At 23.6% G+C, this 2,638-nt stretch overlaps 1 long non-coding RNA gene across 1 annotated transcript; it reads right to left on the bottom strand.

The window, feature by feature from the left end:
• Positions 1-245: 245 nt before the first annotated feature.
• On the bottom strand, positions 246-1,389 carry LOC108839178 (uncharacterized). Its single transcript, XR_001947643.2, has 3 exons — positions 1,351-1,389; positions 985-1,024; positions 246-332 (listed from the first exon to the last, which is right to left on the bottom strand). It is a non-coding gene; the product is annotated as an uncharacterized LOC108839178 (long non-coding RNA).
• Positions 1,390-2,638: the final 1,249 nt, after the last annotated feature.

Raw genomic sequence — 2,638 nt, 5'->3', positions numbered from 1 at the left:
GCAAAAATTTGTGATTAGTTTTACTCTTAAAATTTCTTGAAATTTTTGTTTAGATTTTCTTCTACTCACATGTGTGTTAGTTATTGTTTTACCTCATGGTGGTTTCACTTGTTTGGTTGATTAGTTCTTGTAAAAAACCATATCTAACAACAAATTAATACTATCATACAAGTGAAACAAAACTAAAAGTGAATACAATTTTTATTGATTATGCATCCAAAATTATTGAAAAATGAATATTTTATTATGAGAAAATATTACAAAGGAATTTATTTGACTGTGTTTGATTTTTCATAATCTTGATGCCTCAAATAAAATCTTGGAAAAAGTACCTGCAAAGTAAGATAAAGTTATGAGAAAAAAATAAGATACAAAAATAAATCATATTTTAGTAGACTTTTTATTAAGTCTACTTAAAGTTTATTGTTCAGTAGACTTTAGTTGAAGTCTACACTAACGGAAAACTTTCAGATCCAAAATTGTACATTTAGAAATTTGAAATTTTTTTTTTCTGAAGATATTTCAAAAACTAATTTTTTGTCAACCTTGTATCAAAGAAAAAATATAAAATATGAATCTATAAATTTAGTTCAATATAAACTCTCAAAATATATCTATAATGAATAAATGTAAATCTTACATTTTTAGGAAGATGATTTGAAAATTTTGGAAGAGAGTATTTGCAAAATAAAATAATTTTATGAGAAATAAAATAAAATTAAAATAATATTTGAGTGAGTTTTAAATGAAATCTACTTAAAAATCAAGGCTATTAGACATTTGAAGTCTACCATATAGAAAAAAAATAATAAATCTGAAAATGTATATATTAAAAAATATCAAATAAGTTTAAATCTAAAAGCTTTAGAAAATATAATTTATATGAAAATAGTAATAAACTAAAGACATAGAGTTTGAATATGTAGCTTTATTTTAATATAATTACAGAAAGAAATATTTAAAATCTATAAATGTAATTTTTACATCTTTTGGAGGAGGAGATAACAACCATGGAAGAAAATACCTGCAAAATAAGATAAATATTAAAAAAGCATAAGAAAAAGACTAAAATCATATTTTGGTAAACTTCCAGTGAAGTCTACTTAAAATGTGTGGTTTAGCTAACTTTATAAGCAGACTTCATTTAAAGTCTACACTGTCAGATAATTTTCAGATTTGAAAAAATCTATACATTTTGAAATATGAAAAACAGTTTTAAATCTGAAAATAATTTAAAATAAAATTTATCAGATAAAATAGTATAAAAGTAAATGCACAGAGTTTGATCTATAACTTTATTTGATTATAAACTTATAAATACACATTTAAAATCTATAGATCTAAACTTACATTTTAGAGGAGGAGATGAAAACCATCAATGGTAATACCTGCAAAAAGATATGTGAGAAAGAAATAATATAAAAAATACACATTTAAAGTCTATAGATCTAAAACTTACATTTTTAAAGGAGAAGATGAAAACCATGAATCATAATACCTAAAATGACAACATAACTTTGTGAGAAAAACATGAGAGGATTTTAGAGAGAAATGAGAGAGTTTAGAGAGAAGGGAGAGAGTTTTAGAGAGAAGTGAGAGAGTTTGATAAAATTGTGCAGCCATTTTAGAGAGAGATTGTGTAAATTTCATTTATATATGGAGACATAAATGTAACTAGGTTAAAAGATTGCTGACATTGTAGACTTCTTTTGAAGTCTACTAAAATTAAAAATTAAGAGTAGGTTTTATTGTAACGTAGTAGACCTTATTGAATGTCTACAATGATAATTTTATTATTGTTGTTAATTCATTATTGTTTTAATAATTTTAACATAAAATTTACTGAACTTTATTTTTATTTTTTATTTAATAGTTATAGTATGTGATTTCACATTTTATTCTTAAAACTTAATTTAATTTAAAATAATAAATTTTTGTTAACAAAATTTAAAAATGTAGACTGAAAACGACGTCTCTAGCATTATAGACTTTATTGTAGATCTACGAAACCCTAAACCACAAATCTCAAACCCTAAATAGTTTGTTTGATAATCAAAAAGTTTCCTTTACTGTATCAAATATCAAAATTACACAAAATATAAACTACAAAACATTAATAAGCAGATTTAAGTCAATAAAACAAAAAAATCAAAATCTAAAGTCTAACCCTAAAAATCTACCACTAAGAGACATAACATGTTACAACTTTTTGTTTCTAAACTATGAACATTGTTTAACATATGGTTACCAATTTAGTATATATTCCTTAAAATTGTTCAGTTATATACAATATTAATATAGTTACTTCATATTATCTATTATATTGATGATTAGTTCAAATCTATCACAATAATTATTTTATACAATTTTAAAATTAAATTAGTAGATTAAATTTTGGTGTAGAGTACACATCAAGTCTACAATTTAGACTTCGCTGGAGGTCTGAAAATATGTAGACTTCAGTCTTCTACATGTAGACTTCCAAAAGGATAGAAGCGTAAATACAACTCCGTTTTTTTGTTTAGTCATAAGGACTAAATAGTATTTTCATCAGCCCTTTAGGTTGGTTCTGCATTTGACTGAAATTGGGGTACACCAATATATTTGACTTCAATATTTAGGTTAGTTTTAGCAATTC

This window comes from Raphanus sativus, chromosome 3, assembly GCF_000801105.2.
Source record: "Raphanus sativus cultivar WK10039 chromosome 3, ASM80110v3, whole genome shotgun sequence".
NCBI lineage: Eukaryota > Viridiplantae > Streptophyta > Magnoliopsida > Brassicales > Brassicaceae > Raphanus > Raphanus sativus.
Note: the sequence above shows the minus strand (reverse complement) of the source record. Positions and strands in the feature narration are given on the sequence as shown.